The 18,815-nt window shown below is 45.1% G+C and overlaps 1 protein-coding gene across 3 annotated transcripts in view; it reads right to left on the reverse strand.

The window, feature by feature from the left end:
* The window catches only part of RNF144A (ring finger protein 144A), a 364,490-nt gene that overhangs the window by 72,275 nt on the left and 273,400 nt on the right, over positions 1 to 18,815 (reverse strand). For all 3 annotated transcript variants that reach the window (XR_008289712.1, XR_008289709.1, XR_008289711.1), the window contains exon 10: positions 804 to 934. The gene's annotated coding sequence lies outside the window, so the exon portion shown is untranslated. The remainder of the gene's footprint in view (positions 1 to 803; positions 935 to 18,815) is intronic.

Here is an 18,815-nt window from a genome sequence, read left to right on the forward strand (position 1 = left end):
ACCTCGCTTTCAACACCAGGTTAATCTTTTTAAAGTCTGTGAATTTTTATTTTTATTTTTGTAATATTTATTTTGAGAAAGAAAGAGAGAAAGGTAGGGGAGGGACACAGAAAGAGGGAGAGAGAGAGAACCCCAAGGAGGCTCTGCGCTGTCAGCGCAAAGCCTGACACGGGGCTCGAACTCATGAGCCTCGACATCACGACCTGATCGGAAATCGAGAGTCAGTCAGAGGCTTAACCAACTGAGCCACCCAGGCGCCCCTAAAGGTTGTAATTTTTAAAGAATTCAGGGGCGCCTGGATGGCTCAGTCGGTTAGGCAACTGACTTCAGCTCAGGTCATGATCTCGCGATCCCTGAGTTTGAGCCCCGCATCGGGCTCTGTGCTGACGGCTCAGAACCCGGAGCCTGCTTTGGATTCTGTGTCTCCTTCTCTCTCTGCCCCTCCCCCACTCGCGCTCTGTCTCTCTCTCTCTCTCTCTCTCTCTCTCTCTCTCTCTCTCTTCCTCTCTCAAGAATCAACAAACATTAAAAAACTTAACAAAAAGAATAAATTGTGGTTCTTCGTTCCTCTCTAGAATGCCTTGAACACCTTACCTTCTCCCAACTTTGGCCCCTCGTGTTTGAAACATCAAAGAGTTACAATTGACCACCACTTAATCCAACGGACCCCCAGCTCCCTGCACAGCATAACATTTCTGGAGAGTGACCAGCAATTTCAATCAGAGAGGATTGTTTTCTTTAAATAAAGTGACAAGCAATTTCAATCAGAGAGGACCGTTTTCTTTAAATAAAGTGAAGCATACCTTGGGATCACAGGTTATCACTGCGATGAAAAGCGGGTCCTCCCCAAAAATCAGCCTGATTCAAGAAATGTATATTTCTTGGTCGGTGTAAGTGCACAGGTTGAAGATTATCAAGGCGTTCTGTCAGGTGGCTGGAGAGAGAGAGAGAAAGAAAAAATATCAGTTGTCCTATCTCAGTAGTGTCTACAAATTTGAAAGTTTTCGAAATACCAATAACGTTATTGAGGTATCAATGCTGAAAATACGGATTTTAGGGCGAGCCTCTGGCAAGTAAACCTCGCTGAGCATCCCCCGAGAGGAGGGGTAGCATATACCTTTGTCTTTCCCCATTGGAGACAGAGAAGGGGCAGGGAGAAAGAGTGTGTGCAGACACAGGGGAGGCTGCAGGACATTCCTCAAAGACGCCACATGGTGCGAGGGCCCCTCCCGGACGTTTACGGCCTCCGTATGTCACTGCCACGGGGGCCCTGTGGCTACAGTGAGGCCAGGTGTCAGGTGTGGCTGGATAGTGGGTACTCCCTGTGCACAGACCTAGACAAAGCCCTGATTTCTGTCTGTGGAGCAGGGAGAGTTGAGGACACGTGTGGTCTGCAGAGATAAAACCACAAGCACCTTATGCCTGAGATCCAGCAAAACGAGACTAAATCTCAGGAAAGCAAGACCCCGTGCTCCCCTCCGTTCAAGACAGTGCAGCAGAGAGCAGAAGTGCTCCACCTGTGTCTCCTTACAAGTTCTTCAAGGTCCCTCCGTGCCCGTCTTCCCTGGAGCGTTGCACCTTGCCCTACCTGTGACTCTCACACCCAAACACGGAGAATTCTTTTTTTTTTTTTTTATGTTTATTTTTGAGACAGAGAGACAGAGCATGAGTGGGGGAGGGGCAGAGAGAGAGGGAGACACTGAACCCGAAGCAGGCTCCAGGCTCCGAGCCATCAGCACAGAGCCCGACGCGGGGCTTGAACCCACAAACTGGGAGATCATGACCTGAGCTGAAGTTGGACGCTCAATCGACTGAGCCACCCGGGCGCTCCTCAAACATGGAGAATTCTGATCGTGGGAGCCAGTGAGCATGGGTAGCTCTGGAGTGTGGAAGGAGGAAGCCTATGGCCTGCTCAGGAAAGCAATGACCACCCTGACTTTGTCCACTGCAGATACAGAGACAGAGGTAGAGAGAGAGAGAGAGAGGGAGAGGGAGAGGGAGAGGCAGAGATAGAGACAGAAATAATAGAGATACAGTTACATAGAAAACGATTCATTATAGGAACCGGCTCACATGGTTACAGAGGTGGAGAAGTCCCATAGTCTGTCGTCTGAGCACCTGACGTCCAAGGACAGAGGAAGACAGATGTCCCAGCTCAAGCAGACAAAGTGAATCCCTCCTTCCTCCACCTTTTTGTTCTAGTCAGGCCTCCAGTGGATTGAATGATGCCTGCACACCTTGGTGAGGGTATTTTCCTATCTTCCTCACTCAGGCTGCTGGTTCAAGTGCCAACCTCTTCCAGAAACACCCTCACAGACACACCAAGAAGTAATGTTTTAGCAGCTATCTGGGCAACTCTTAGCCCCGTCATGTTGACACATAAAATTAACCATCATACACAAGTGGCTTGTTTCTCCCCTGTTAAACTCATGAACCAAGAACGGTGGCCTCAGAAAACTCCAGAAACTGGAGCTGTAAGCCAAGCTATGCTAATGTCCAGAAGAGGGACCCCCTCCCCCACACAGCACTTCCCTTTTCCCTCCCTGTAAATCAAGGCTCTTCTAGAAGATTTCCTGCACCTCATTCTGGTCCCCATGCAAGGACAAAATCTGTCTCCCTGAGGAAACTGATAGCAGAAAGAAGGCTGGTTAATGACCCTGATTTTATAATTCTGCTCACTGTCCTACAGTTTCCTTAGGATGATGATTTCTGAAACTTTTAACTCTAATACGGTATGAAGTCTACAAGAAGGTTCCTTTTTTTTCTGGCATATCCCTCAAACCTATTACAAATAAAATTCTGATTTTTTCCATTATTTCTGTTTACCGTTTCTTCACCTGAACTTTGGGGGTTTCTCCAGACTACAGAAAAGTTAAGGATTTAAACCACGCTCTAGACCCAGATACACACTCAGAGCTGACCCAAGACCCAGTGGCTCGCACCCCCTTTTCCTTCTACTTCCTCTCCCCCTACAAACACAGACCCATGAAGGCACCAGCCGTTGAACCACGGGGGTCCTGAGCACATGTGTGAACGTGGCCAAGGTTACAAGGGGCTGAGCATTCCGGGCCACTTAGGGCATCTCGGTGGCCTCACAACACCCTAGGACCACCAGAACGGCCCAGCTGTCTGGCCCTGCCTGCATTCAAAGAAATCCGTGAGAGTTCAGGGCTCGGGACAACTGGAGGCCAGAGAGCTTTGTCTTCCAACAACTCCTGGACTGAACTTTCCTTCATTCCTGCCCTGACGTTTCCCAAACAGGGAGCAGCCTTCTGGGACGTCCTGATGGGACTCTTCAGAGCAGGGCGTCTGTGAAAGCCTCTCTCTCTCCCTTTCACTCTCCTACCCGACCCTTTTCTTTTCTTGACATGAATTCGATTCAACTGCCACTTAAAAATAGGCCTGCTTGTCACATTCTCTTTGCCAGTTGGAGTGAATGTCACTGGGTGTCACAGAATCTGTGGCTGCAGCTTGTGGATTGATTGCAGGAGAAACTTGGTCCAAAGAGTAGGCCCCTCTTCTGACCTCACCCAGATTTATACCCACAGAGAGAGCGTTGATTTTTCTTGCCATTGTCTTCTTTCCCATTAATTTCTTCCCATAACTATTTAAAACCACCATCTGTTCTCTCCTTGGAAATTTAAGTAACTTCAGCAGAATTTTTTTGATTTTTACCCCCAGTTGTAGATAAGCCATATGTGGGGAGATTGGGTCAAATGCCAGGTATTTAAAATGAGGTAGGAGACATTACGCAAATGATCTGACAATCTCTTTGGGGCCATTCATCTGGTGCTGCCTGTATTCATCCAGCAGCATTTATTGAGTGCTGGCTGTTTGCTAGGCACTGTTCTAAGCTCTGGGGCCATAGGGATGCATGGCAGCTCCAGAGTCCCTGACCTCCGGGAGCGGAGGGCCGTGTAGAATATGAATGACTGGTTAGTCACTGCAGTGGGCTGAGATCTCTGTTGTGTGTCTACAATATGTCTCCTGATGTTCAATCCACATTGATGACATTGTCCCCCAGTCTACCCGGAAAATCTCTACCTTGGAATTAGTTTGACGGCTTGGTCTGTGCTGGCTGACTAGGTTTAACTAACTCTTCCTTGGGGACTCCTTCATGCTCTTTTACTGAAATTTATAAACAAGAAATGTCTACTCGTCCACCAGATTATGAACCTGTTGAAGGCAAACATTTCATCTTACTCGGGGTGAAAACACCAGCAGAGTGCTCGCCCAGAGTAATTTCTTAATAATATTTGTTAAACGACTGAAGGATCCCCTCCCTTTCAAAATGTACTGAGCACCTGTGTTGTACCAGCCACCGTGTCAGGCAAGGGCATGTGTGCGTGTCCATGTGTGTGCCCACGCGTGTGTGTCCATGTGTGGGTGCTCGTGTGTGTGTCACCGCGTGTTCCTGCATGTGTGCTCATGTGTGTGTGCCCAGGTATGTGTCCCATGAGTGTGCCTGTGTGTGCCCATGTGTGTGTCCCCGTGTATGTGCCCATGTGTGTGTGCCCATGTGTGTCTCTTTATGTATGCCTCTGTTTACCCAGGTATGCTCGTGTGTGTGTGCCCATGTGTGTCCATGTGTGTGTGCCCATCTGTGGGTGCTCGTGTGTGTCCCCATGTATGTGTCTATGTGTGTGTCCCCGCGTGTGCCTGTGTGTGTGCCCACGTGTGTGCGGCAGGGTAGAGGTGGTCACGGGGGCAGCCTTGTAAAGGGGAACAAAACTCTGGATCTCATGGAACTCGCAACTTCGTAAAAGACACAAGTAATACCTATTACTCAAGCGTCTGTTTTTATCCCTTGCAGGAAATCTTAAGGGAGGGCTTGAGATAATTATAAATATAAAAAGAAATGTCTGTGTCTCATTTCAAGATTCATTTTTAGTATTCTGTTCTCAAATGCTTTATGTTGGATTGTTAATTTTGCCTCGGCCATGGAAATAATATCTGACACATGAACACGCCCTTCACTTGCTTCTCTTGTCCCATCTGTGGCTCTTGCTGTGAGGAGTTGGGGGGTTGCTTTTATTATTGTGCGTAGAATTTTCTCTGATGAAGTGCTCCTTGCATTTCTGGATTCCCCTCCTCTGACGTGTACCTCACGCACACATGACAAGCATTTCCCGTCATCGGCGGTGCCCTGAAGTTCACAGCCTCTTCTCTAAGTGGGGAAGCTGGAACAGGGCACCTCCAAGGGCCGTTCCATGACGAGCGTTCAAAATATCCACGTGAAAATCAACTCGGCCAACACCTTCTAAGCACCTACTTGGTGCACACCACTGTGCCCGTTCGGGGGACGGCTTCCACGATAGACAGAAGAGGACCCCAAACCAGGTGTGGGAAACCAATGTTCTGTGAAAGACAAGGAGCCTTCTCAGAGAAATGGTCTTTGCCTTGGATGAACAGAAAAGATAACCCCCTTTTTGGACCTAAGAATTGGAACAGCTTGCACAATCGCCTTGAAGAGTAAGTCAGGAGCGGCACAAACAGAAAATCACATCACCCGTAACCTAATACCTCTTTTCTTGACTAGGATTTCGCACCTCCGTTTTAAGGAGGAAATCCCTGCCCCTGAGGGTTTTGGTGAGTTCCAAGGAAATTGAATACCCACTCGTCCCTTTCTTTGAGTCTTCCTATCCACCCAAGCTCTTCATCTTTTCTTCTTTCTGTTCCCCTTCTAGAATTTTCTCTTCTCACCCAGCAGCTCCTCTGCCGGTTGGAAGCCTGGATTAGAAGAAGATGCCATTCTCTGCCCTCACTGAGGATTCACAAGTGAAATGCCCAGAAGTGAGCGTTATCAGCAGTCTGGGTGCTGGTAAGCCCAAACAACAGGCTAGGGTGACTTCTCTCCACGCCTGCCCAAGCAGGAGCCCTTCGGCACACCGTCCCCATCTGCCCCATCTGCAAGCCTTTGATAGCACTGCTACTCGGCCGGTCCTTTGTTTGAAGAGGCTGCACAGCATCATGCCCCATGCAACGATCCAAACAACCAGCTTCTTTGCCATTCACGGCGCATCAGAGCCAATTAAGCCTCAGTCATGGTGGGTCTCAGTGACACAAGTGAGTTATAAAGCAACCGCGTCTCAAGGAGAATCTTCTGGGCCAATGGCATCCCTGAACACCTTCTTCTATAACAACAGCCCACAATACCCGAGCTAAAACATCCACAGTGTAAACACAGGCAACAGAAGTGCAAAGGAAAATGCATTTTTGGATGTGTTTCAAAAACATATGCTTCTTGGAAAGCGGACATTATTATTTTCGTATTATAAGGAATATTGTAGCAGCAGAGTGGGCTGTATTATAAATATTGAGAACACCGGGCTTGATTCTAGGTGAGGAAGGCCCATGTTGAAGGTACCGACATTTGGGGAAGTGTGAGATGACAGAGAAGGCAGGAAATGCATGTAGCTAAGGACTCAGAGTGAAAGAGATCCCAGAATTAACGAGCCTCTTAATCACGGAACGTGGGAGCCTAAAGGCTAGGTAGAGAATAAGCTTCCCATTGGCCCAAGTCGCCCAGGGCAGGTCCCCAATGAAAGTTCGCGAATAACTGGCTGGTTGAGGGATTTGAAATCTTGATATCGTTCACCGTTGAACGGGAAGAAGCAAAGAAAGAGAGTAACATAAGGCACTTTAACTACATTAATGCCTCCAAGGTTTCATCGAGACTGATCTCACAGGCAAGTAACTCAGAGGAAGAAAAAGAGGTTTCCTATTTCAATGTGTTCAGAGTCATAGATGATCTAGTGTAACACTGTTACCTACTTGGAAAGTAATAAAAAATTTAATACCCGGCTGACCAGGTTGGCAACTTGACATCCAAAATGAGTTCTCTGGCCCACCCTGAGGTAGTTTTTCTGAGGCCAATCCTGGGATGTCCTCAGCACTCCTTTTACCTTAGACAACCCCCCCCCCCCATAAATATATGCTTATAGTTAACCTTCATTTCTTCTTTCTTCTTCATTCCTATTTAATCTCAGTAATATCAGCAAAACTGCTGATATTTAACTCCTTCCAGCAATTGATTCAAATACTCTGATTATACAATTGCCCGTTTTTTTAAGTCTTCATTATTTTACTTATTTTTTATTTATTTTTTAATGTTTATTTATTTTTGAGACAGAGAGAGACAGAGCATGAATGGGGGAGGGGCAGAGAGAGGGAGACACAGAATCCGAAGCAGGCTCCAGGCTCTGAGCCGTCAGCACAGAGCCCGACACGGGGCTCGAACTCACAGGCCGTGAGATCACGACCCGAGCCGAAATCGGATGCTCAACTGACTGAGCCACCCAGGTGCCCCAAGTCATTATTTCAGAGCAGTTTTGGGTTCACAGTGAAATTGAGAGGAAGGTACAGAGCTTACTCATACACTTGCTGCCCCCACATAGGTACCGCCTCACCCATTAGCAACATCCCCGACTAGAGTGATACAGCTGTTAAAACTGATGAACCTACATTGACCCATCGTTATCACCCAAAGTCCAGAGTTTACATGAGGATTCACTTTTGCTGTTGCAGTTTTTCTCAACTTTTTTTTCTTTACTTTTAACCCCTTATTTGCCTCGATCTCCATTTCTGCAGACATTTTAGACCACTGTTGCTTTGCTGGTGCCCAGCCTGTGGAGGCCTGGGCAGAAGACAGGGTTTCTCTCTCAGTGCACCTTGCAGACTGAGTGCAGGACAAGCCCAGGAGAGGACACGAGGTAGTTACCTTCCAGGGGAGCCCAGAATTAGAGATCAGTCATGCAGTCAGACTGTGAACAGACATAGACACTGTGTATACTGTTGCTCGCGGTGAACTGGACCTCAGAGTGCGATCACTTGGCACGGAAGTTAACTCTGATCTTGGAAGCATGCTCTGCTTAGAAAAGGAGCCACATTCACCTTTGCAACCGGAAGCTTCAGGGCTGTGGGAGTCCAGGTCCTGACCTCTGAGTCCTGCTCTGATGCTGGGGAAAGTCATCAGTGTCTAGTTACAGAGTAGCTGGGAAGGCACACTCCAATGGAGCATTTTTAAATTGTATTTAATTGTAAGACACTCATTTAAAAACTACGTTTCAGGGGCGCCTGGGTAGCTCGGTGGGGTAAGTGTCTGACTTCGACTCAGGTCATGATCTCACAGTTCATGTGTCCAAGCCTTGTGTCGGGGTCTGTGCTGACAGCTCGGAGCCTGGAGCCTGCTTCGGAGTCTGCGTCACCCTCTCTGCCTCACCCTCTCTGCCTCCCCCCTGCCCACATCCTCTCTCAAAAGTAAAGAAATAAACATTAAAAAAATAATAATAAAATATGTTTCAAACCCAATTTATACATGTTTTTCTTAGTTCTACTTTAATTTTCTATAAAAACCTTACCCTCTGTTGTTGATCTCAGGATTCCAAAATTCATTTGAATATCTTGAGGCGCCCTGAGGACCCCGCCTCTCCTGGTGGTGTTTACAAGCTAGCGCTTTCTCCCGCAAGGGGTGAGGTTAGCGTGTGTGATGGCTGAGAAGTGGGGATTTAGAGGCCGACTTGCTCCTCTGCATGCTGGTTGTCTGGTCTCAGACAAAGTTCCCTCTCTGAGGATAATGACAAAAATGGGGGCCGTTCTATTTTCGTGTCATTGTCTCTAGCACGTTTTGCTTCGGTTATGACATACACTTCCATACCTTTTCACAATCCTACACGACTTATGAACTCAAAGACTGTATCTTCCATTCCAAAAATGCGCATTCCTTATGAACTGTTTGCCACATTGCCTCTCCGAGCTTTGCTCCTTGGGTTCAACCCACCAGTTACGTTGCTGGTAAATATGTGGGTGGTTTAATGTGCAATTTTCTCTGCCCACTGAGGAGTACAGGAAGTGACAGCAACCGTAAACTCCCTTTATGTGCTCGGATATTGGCCATTGGTAAAGTTTGGGCTGGTGCGGTGTCATAAAGCAAACGGACTTGTCGCCATAAAACCACATGGATTTGTGAACGTTAGAAAATAAAATAAATAAAATAAAACGAGTACCTCCGGTGTATTTTTTAAATGTTCCGATATAGACATAAAAATGAAGGTTCTTAAAATTCTTTGGTTTGTCCATTTTGTCAGGGCCCACAAATAGGTATGCATTAATAGTTTCTTTGCTTTGGGGATTCAACTAAATTCCAAGCATTCTAAAAAAGACTTGCCAATTTCACACCAAAAATGTAATGCAATTCCTTGAATACCCTTGGAAGCTTCATTATAAAGTTATCCTCAGGCCTTATGGATGACTTTTAAATTTACTTTAAAAGATTCAGAGATTTATATGGAATGGTAAAGTGTGGTCACAAGGGCTGTTTAGTGGCCCCAGAGAGAAGTGTCCCTGAAGAGAGGTCCAAAGGTGGCATCTTTGGCAAAGACGAGTAGCAGGGAGGTCGGATGCCCTTGAGGACAAGGGAGGGGGGGGGGGGGTGACCTCCCACGAAAATCCCTGTGAAGTGCCTCTTTCTGTACCCTTCCCTGTGTTGATCAGAGAACTTTAACATCTCAGATGGAATTCTTATCTTGCAAAGATTGATGAGAACAAATCATCACGTGGAGACTCCAACGATAAAGTCTGGACTAAAATAAGGAAAAGAACTCTAGCTTCCAAAGCAGACGTCCTTTAGCAATATTGTCTTCTTAGAAAGGAAACAAAGAACAAAATACCTAACGCGACAAGGCCAACTCTGCAGAAAAGGCTAAGCTCACGATGGCCCACTTTGGGCGTCGGGCACCCTGTCTCCCTTCGCCTGACTTCTGTCTTCTGTCGCCTGACTTAGGAGGGCTGAGAGCAGGGAAAGAGAAGAGCAAGTTTTCTGGATGCCGCTTAGGCACTGACATTTGCGATTCAGTATGGCTTCTTGGTCCCCGACTGGTCCTGGAAGGCCAGACCATCCCCGAGGCCAAGAACACCTTCTGCCCTCTGATTTTGGCACAGCGGTGGCCACTTCACTCAGATGTGTGCCTCCCGGCAGTATTCCCGCCTCAGGGCCCGCGGACTGGCACTCTGCAATATGCTTTACCTGGGGCTACACCTGAGACCATATGGACCTTCAGCTGCTGCACCATACAGGGCCCGCCTGCAGCACCGCGAGGACCAGATGGAACAGACGATACCTGTGTGAGGCCGTCTGACTCGACGCTGCTGGGGACGTGGTGTGCAGAAAATGGCAGATTATAAACATTTAAATAATAATACCACAACACATGCTGATTCTCTTCCACCAGGAAGGGAGAGGCAAAAAAAAAAAAAAAAAAAAATACCTTTCTGGGAAAGACAAACCTGAAGAATACTGTGGCGTAGGAAGGAACTTAATTTTGAGAACAAAGCTGGAAGTCGAAATGATTCAAACCAAAGATGGGGCTAAAAACCAGTGGTAAGGGCAAGCGAGGGGCAGTGGAGGGCGGAGTGTGGGATCCAGGAGTCACAGATCGATCAAGGGCAGGGAGCTGCTATGTGGCTTTAGCGACTCAGCACTCTCCCTGTGCCTCAGTCTCCCCAACTGATACCATGAAGCAAGTGGCCGGTGCTGTCCCACATGCCCCGAGACGAGGACTTTGTGCCAGGATGTGAATCAACACATGGAAAACCATCAAAAAGCCTGGCTAACAGACACCATTTCGGCGGAACTAAGCAGGATGCTTTGGAATGGGCTCGCTCTCCATTCCGCTGCAAAAGCATCTCGTGGCAGACAGTTAACAAATCACTCAGACCCTGGTAACAGTGTGCAAATATCCACTGGTACTGGGCAGTGGATATTTTCAGAAGCATTGGACCTGCTTACCTCTTTAAAGTCTCAGGACTTTCAAGTTCACTCTTGGCTTGTTCGAAACCAAGGAGAGCACGGTAAAATACTATTTTAAGCTTACTTCCTTTTCACTTGCTTTCAAATATTAAAACAAGTATTTTAAAAACACGAGATGAGGCTCAAAGGGTCTAATTTGCTATACGTTCTAAGTTCCCCTAAAGTATATATGTTAAAAAAAAAAGATCAATTATTCAATTATTCCTGCATTTCACAAATATTCATGACCTGCTGGCAAGCTTCACAGAAAAATTGCACGCAGGGTGTAATGCATCGACCATCCCAGCTTTGAGGGCTCCCTGGAAGTGTGACCCTTGAATGGAGACTCCACTGATGTGCTCAGTGTTGCTAGACAAGGAACTGAGCACACAGATGGAAGGGGAGAGGCAGTCCCAGCCGAGGGAAGGCGCAGTCATGTGATGATGCATACCACGAGCAGAAATGCACAGTGTTCTATGGCTGAAATGCCACTGTGAGAGGGGACAATGAGAAGGTAGGCAGCCACCAGGTCACAAAAGACCCAGAGTCCCAGGGTGAGGAATTCAGACATCTCTTACAGGGGATGGGGAGTCTCCAAGAGGTTGTCAGGCTATAGGCAGATACACAGTCAGACTGCTGCATGAAGAATGGAGTGGGAAAGGAAAAGTCTGGCTGCATAAAGACCAAATCCAGCTAGGAGGCATTTACAGACGGTGTCCTGGGATGGAGAGATGACCAAGTCCTGAAGTAGGTAAGACGGGACACAAAGAAGATTCAAGAAACAGGATCAAATTCACACTGACCCGACAGTCTCCATTCCTTGATGATTTGGGCTTCTGTCCACTGCCCTCTCCCATAATACCTTTGGTTTAATTACTGGGGATTTAGAGACGATTTTGTTAAAGTCTTGTATGGTCAGTTCCTCGACCTCCTGCCCAGTGATTTTGTCATCCATGGACCCCAAGGTTATGCCATTAGCAACGGGCATGGCTCCTTCAAGCACTGGGTTCTCCCACCACCGGCTCTCATCTCTGCAGGCCACTCCCTCTCCTATTCTCAGCACTTAGTCTTTCTATCCCAATATCGCCACCGATCCATGGGTCCTACCACCGTCCCCGGTCCCTCACTCCCTTGCTGTCCTGTCTTCCTTCCCACCACCTGCAATTCCATGGTCAACCCTTACGGTGAATGCCTTGCATTCGTTCACCTTCAGCCTCTCACCCCCTTGTGTTTCATCATCCTCGGCTGGCAAAACCACAGCACAGGGAAACCTAACTCTCCACCCACTGTGCCCCCTGCTCACGCATCAACCACCTCGGGAGAAAAGCATGCAGCCGCCCTGAGTGCTGTCAAGTTAAAGTTCAGGTCAAGAGCTTTGACTGTCGCATTACTACCACCTGGCCATCGTAATACTGGTTCGTCTCCCTGCGCCTTCCCTTCCAGATCACTATTCCGTGCCCCCTCCTTTCTCCTCATACCTCCAGCACCTTCCTCTCCATCCTCACTATCCACTGACTTTGCTTGGTATTTTACTGATGTAATTGCGGCTATCAGAAGAGTTTCCAAGCCTCCCAGTGCCAACTCCACCAGCCTATAGCTGTGCCTTTATTCTCTGCCTTCTCTCTCGGGACTGGGGAATCCTCAAGTCCTTAGTTCTGGCAACCCCCTGACTCACATTCCATTTCGCTCACCTTCCCCCCTCCCCAAGGGCAGTCACTAGACCAACGGACATCTTCCTCTTTCCCTCTTTATCCTTCCGGACCCCACTGAGCCAGTCCTATTGATACGATTATACTACTATTTTTCTCCCTTTTATACACAAAAACAAAAGCTTCTTGTGACCACACGTCTTCCCTTCTCTGCTCCCATATATAGAAATGCTCATTGAAAACATTTTCTCTACTTTCTGCCGTAACCTGCTGTGAGCTGTTCTTTGTGTCACATTGGCATCATTTGTGGGCCTCTGGACCCTTGCCTCCCACTACTCTCTCCTTTGCCTGTGTCCTTTACCTGCCATATGTTTCCTGCTATTCCTCAAACACAGGAGCTCTTTAAACGTTCTAGATGTGGGTCCTTTGACAAATAACGTGGTGCAAGTATCTTCCCCCCAAGTAGGAGTTGCCTTTTCCCTCTCCCCAAGATGTCCTCAACCTGTTTTTAATGGGTAGCTGAGACTGTAATAAAACACAAAATCTGTATTACCAGACGTGAAGCAGCACTGGAAGGCCAGAGAGTGAGGCTCAAACCTTTTGCTGCTAGAGTGCTGGAGTGCCATGGATGCTCTGGAGCTAAAGCCTTCATGACCACGCACAAATGGGGGACAAGTCTTCAAGCCCATGAGAGGTAGGGGATGGGAGGCGACATCCTTGTGTAAAACCAGAACTCCCCAAGTGCCACTGCTTCAGAGAAATGAACACTAACAAAACCTGTCCAACAGCCTAAGGAGAAAAAAGAGAAGATTCTTTTGCCCTCAATGGAAAAATTATGTATTCCATTAGAAACTCCCACTAGAAACCAGAGGCACCTGGATGGCTCAGTCGGTTAAGCATCCAACTACGGCTGAGGTCATGATCTCACAGTTCATGGGTTCGAGCCCCGGGTCGGGCTCTGTGCTGACAGCTCAGAGCCTGGAGCCTGCTTTGGATTCTGTGTTTCCCTCTCTCTCTCTGTCTCAAAAATAAATAAAAGTTTAAAAATTAAAAAAAAATAAGGCTGTAATCTTTTGAAGGCTGGGACTGACGACCTGTCTCCCCCACTGCCTGGCTGAGCTTCAGCTATGGCACAGCCCAGTAAGCTTTTATGATATTGAACTGAAAATAGAACACGGATACATTGCCGTTCCAAGACTGAAGCATGGAATATTCCCAAACTGGCATAAAACAAGAAATTAATAAGCCAAAGTAAACTTAGAACAATAAACAAAACACGTTTGTTTAAATTTTTGAAGCTTCCTGTGTTCAAGAGGGACACTCAAAAGCATGCTTGGGTGGGAGTAATACTTTCATACATGATCACAAATCACTTTGGAGGGGCACCTGGGTGGCTCAGTTGGCTAAGTGTCTGACTTCGGCTCAGGTCATGATCCCATGGTTTGTGGGTTTGAGCCCCACGTCGGGCTCTGTGCTGAGAGCTCGGAGCCTGGAGCCTGCTTCGGATTCTGTATGTCCCTTTCTCTCTGCCCCTCCCCTACTCATACTCAGTTTCTCTCTCTCTCTCTCTCTCTCTCAAAAATAAACAAACATTAAAAAAGAATTTTTTTTTAAACATAAAAAGAAATCACTTTGGAAAATTCTCTAGTTCTGAAATCGTAACCACGCAAGGGCTTCCAGGTGCAACAGACTTCAGTCATACTGACCTTGTGACAGCGTATCATGCACCCCTCCAGGGGTGTGAACAGAAAGGTCCATCGGGCCGATCATCAGTGTAATGCAACACTGAATCTCCTAGAACTTCTGAAGAATTTGCATTCTGCATCACGAAACAAGGATGAAAAATATACAACAAAATAAAAACATGCTCAGAATTTTGTGAAATTTGCTTAAAGCTCTCCATACGCTGATACAGTCTGCTTGGCCTCTGGGGCCCCAAGTCCACGCTTCCTGGGTGAATCAATGCATCCGCCCGGCAAGGAAGCAGCTGTCAGCCAAGGACTTTCTCTCCTCTGGGTTTGCAATCCTGAGGCTCTCTGTACAATGCCCAAACCTAATGTGCTTTGCCTGTATACACAGCAATAATGGATATCCTCTTTGCTTGTAAGTTCGCAAGAACAAACTTCCGGATTAACACAATGATGCAAATTCATTACAACTGACTGACGAGATTCTCCCAAATATTCAATGCGTTCAATCTTTACTCTGTGCAGCTTTCTTTCGAGGACGTGGATCTCTTTGAGGAGGTGAACACTCCAAACCATGAAAGTCTCCTATACCTTATTTCAAAACACAAGGACTTGTCTAGGCTTTCTTTGATTCAGGTCGAACCGGTAACTAATTAGAAGCATAATTTAGGTTCATACAATATTGTGTTTAATCCCCAATAAAATACAATTTTCAGAGAAAACTACTTGGTTAGCCAGAGTGAGAGAACTGTTAATGAGCTCATGGTCATGTAACATGCACTGAAAGCTACACGATATGTACCTTTAATTTAATGCGTCTCAAGTAAGACTAAGTCTTCAGATGCTTTGCTGCAGAAATAGAGCTTCAGGTCATACGTTTCTATTTCATTTGTCCACAAGCGTTTTAGTTTCTCATAAAACTAATGAATTTCTTCCAAAATCGTAAGTCACCATACCACATGCAAATATGTTGCCACTTGAAGGAATTACTGCAAATGGCTGATTTATACAGCCTCACAAATCATGAGTTTCCGGGCAAATAAATCATTTTGCAATTGGTTTCAACAAAGATAAAATAAAAGATTTTTTTAAAGGTGCTGACTAAGAACTCTGTGGCATTTGCTTGCACACTTCATACTTTAATTAAAATACATATCGATGTGTTTCATTTCCCTGAGAGCAGCACTATGGTAATAAGTTCTTAACAGCTCAGACCTATGCCTTTTCACGGTTGCTTTTGCAATTCTACCCTACCTTTTTTTCTTTTCTTTCTCTAATCAGTAATCAGTACTTTTTGAGGTTTATGTGTACAGTATGTAATTTGATTTTCTTCCCTGGCGGGTTGTTACATAGGCTGAATACAGAGATTAAAAGTACATATATTTAGAATCAAGAAAAGCATAATATTTGTTTTTTCTGCTCTTCAGTGATGCACCCTATACATTAGCCAAGGTAGCAGCATCGCAAAGCATGGTCGTTTCTCCAGCTCAAAGGAAATAACAGTGATTCTTTAATCAGTGTCTTGGTGTCACGTAGGGAGCTGGGTGGGGAAAAAAAAAAAAAAAAGCATGTGGTCTTTTGCTGCAAATGGCTTTAATCTTAGTGTAAAAGGGTTGCTCTTCAGTCCCCAACCCTAAAGCCTCAGATAAAGTTGTGACAGATACTGTCAAATTTGTTCATGATGATAATGACATTTAATTCTTGCATCCTTCGTTAATGGGTTCTATAGAGGGGTTGCCTTTAAAAAAAAAATTAATGCACCTGTAGCTTTAAAAGTAGAATCTAGAATCTGTCTTAATAGAAACCACCTGTTGGGTTGACCCCCAGCTTTGTTAGCTGGGCATTGTTTGCGTGCTCTCTGATTTAATTGCTGTGCAGTGCACCTGGGTTACTATGGCATTAGAACACATTGTGATTTGATTGGAGGTTAGAGACCGAGCAGGATTCATGGAATTATAGAATTTTATAATAATCAAACTGGCTTAAGCCCTACAGTTGTTTATCTTCAATTTCCTTGGTTTATAGATGAGGAAACTGAGGCCCAGGGAGGAAAGAAAACATATCAAGTTTATCCAGCTGATTGGTTAACAAAAAACAAGAACAGAATTCCCTTTATCACTAAAACTGGGTGATTTCACATGTGGCACAAATCCAAGTGGTTTATAGATGCCTTTGGACACATTAGAGAGTTTTCTTCCCAGCACATTTCATTCCTGATTTTGAATTTGTATGGGGAACCAGATTTGTGACCCTCTAATAAAGATACATTTTTAAAAGAAATTGAATGTTTCCAATAATAACAACAGAGGAATTGTCTATGTGTCTTTTTGGATCAAAACAGAATATAATATGATATGAATAATTTCTACCATTCAGTAGGAAGAATTTCAGTGGCCTGATTTATTTATTTTTTAGGAATTTATCTTTTTATCACTCTATTTTATTTTTATTCATCATGAGAAGTATTCTCTTTTAATCCCCTTTACCTATTTCACCTGTTCCCCCGCCCACCTCCCCTCTGGTAACCACTAGTTTCTTCTCTATAGTTGAGTTTGTTTCTTGGTTTGTCTCTTTTCTTCCCCCCTTTGTTCCCTTGTTTTGTTTCTTCAATTCCGCATAGGAGTGAAATCATATGGTACTTGTCTTTCTCTAACTCATTTCACTTAGCATTATACTCTCTAGCTCCATCCATGTTCTTGCAAATGGCAAGATTTCATTCTTTTTGATTGCCACATCATACTTCATTGTATCTGTATACCACATCTTCTTTATCCATTCATCAACCGATGGACACTTGGGCTACTTCTGTAGTTTGGCTATTGTAAATAATGCTACAATAAGCATAGGAGTGCATGTATCCCTTCAAGTTAGTGTTATCGCATCGTAGGCGTAAACACCCAGCAGTGCAATTCCTGGATTGTAGGATAGCTCCATTTTTAATTTTTAAAGGAAAGTTCATACTATTTTCCACAGTGGCTGCACCGTTTTATAACCCCATCAACCGTGCAAGAGGGCTTCTCTTTCTCCAGTCCTCACCAACACTTGTTGTTTCTTCTGTTTTTGATTGTAGCCATTCTGATGGGTGTGTGGTGGTATCTTATAGCTTTCATTTGCATTCCCTTGATGACGAGTGATGTTGAACATCTTTTCGTCTGTCTTTCGGCCATTCATACGACTTCTTTGGAGAAATGTTTATTCATGTTTTCTGCTCATTTTTTAATAGATTATTTGTTTTTCGGGGTATTGAGTTGTATCAGTTCTTTATACATTTTGGGTACTAACCCTCTATTGGATATATCATTTGCAAATAACTTCTCCCATTCAGTACTTTGTCAATGGCCTGATTTAGAAAGAGAAACAGTATCACCCTATGGCTGGGAAGATTATGACCTGTGACTGAATTGGATAGTACCAGTCACATTAGCACAGGACTTTTGGACCCACAAAATGAATTTACAGTCAACATTGCCTTTCACCCTTAGTGGGATCATGATGATGATGATGGTGATGATGATGATGATGAATTTATTGAATGCCATTTATTGTTCTACGTTCTTTTACTGGTATCTTGTTCAATTGACACTATTATTATTAGTTATTACCATTACTATTATTATTATTATTCCTACTTTATAGGTAAACTGCTATACATCAACTTATTTTCTTACTTTTTAGGTAAACCTCTATGATTTTTATGCAACTACATTCACGTTTGGATCTGATTTACGTGCAAAAATACCGGTAAGTCTGTATCCATGTTAGCTATTATCAGAATATAACTGGAGGGAAATCCAGGCATTTCAAGGAAGAGATCTTGCAAGGATCATCTATTCTAACTATTCTATTTGTTAACAAAGCTTCCCAGCTCAGTTGGACAGTGGCTTCATAAAAGGACAAAGCATCTCTTCCATCAAAGGGGCTCAGGTAACTACTATCAGCTGGAAAGTAGGGGATGCTAAAGCTAGTAGAGATGTCAGCTACATGGGGCATTCATTGACTGTGAAGAAGGGTGTGGACCCAGGATAGGCTTTATTTTTTTTTTAATTTTTTAATGTTTATTTATTTTTGAGAGAGAGAGAGAGAGAGAGCAGGGGAGGGGCAGAGAGACAGGGAGACACAGAATCCAAAGCAGGCTCCAGGCTCTGAGCTGTCAGCACAGAGCCTGACGCGGGGTTCAGACTCACAATCCACAAGATCACGACCTGAGCCAAAGTTGGACACTTAACCAACTGAGCCACCCAGGGACCCCTGGGATAGGATTTATTGAAACTGGAGCACTAGCACACCTATAAGAAAACAGTGACCTTGGTCAATAGTTAATGACAATTCTTTGGGTTTAAAAAAAAAAAAAGTTGGAAGCTGGTTACTAAATTCTCTGTCAAAGCACCCTTCCATGAAGCTGTTTTTGAACCTAAATTTCTTTTAGAGTATTTCTCATGCCAACTGATAAAGATACGTTATTAAATATCAGGAAATGTCCTATCTCTTTGCTCTGAAGCACTTCTAAGATGGACAGTTTGGTCCTATCAAACAAATATCTCTGGTGAAATTCTAATTGATGAACTTGTGGCATTTAATGACATGTGCAAACATGTGGGTCATGAAGATGCACACCTGCAAACAGGCACCAGCCTGGCTAAGACATAAGAGAAGATCATCGGGTGAGTTTTGTTAGCAGCTGGTCGAATGTGT

Source organism: Acinonyx jubatus, chromosome A3, assembly GCF_027475565.1.
Source record: "Acinonyx jubatus isolate Ajub_Pintada_27869175 chromosome A3, VMU_Ajub_asm_v1.0, whole genome shotgun sequence".
Lineage (NCBI taxonomy): Eukaryota > Metazoa > Chordata > Mammalia > Carnivora > Felidae > Acinonyx > Acinonyx jubatus.